The sequence below is a fragment of the Hylaeus anthracinus genome, unplaced genomic scaffold, assembly GCF_026225885.1.
Source record: "Hylaeus anthracinus isolate JK02 unplaced genomic scaffold, UHH_iyHylAnth1.0_haploid 11981, whole genome shotgun sequence".
Taxonomy (NCBI): Eukaryota; Metazoa; Arthropoda; class Insecta; order Hymenoptera; family Colletidae; genus Hylaeus; species Hylaeus anthracinus.
In genome coordinates, this window is record NW_026534329.1 from 7,972,275 (window position 1) to 7,972,598 (window position 324).

The window sequence follows — 324 nt, forward strand, 5'->3', positions numbered from 1 at the left end:
CAAGAATGATTAATTTGGGTTCTATGAAAATGATCGAGACAGGTTTCACCGACACAGACTTGAGTGACACCAATATCGACAAAATTACAAAATATACATTTTTATCTACGTTTAAATAAGGTTCCATTTGAAACCAAACAGATTTAAATGAAACATCCTCTATATTCTCTAAGTAGACAATAATAACACACATAATGGAAGATTAATCTTTATATAAACACTCCTTTACGGCCTCAAAAATGACATTCGTCGATATTGTAGCATTCGACACGATGAACTATTTATTTAGGTATTTTTCAATTTTGTCAATACAGTAAAGTCTCC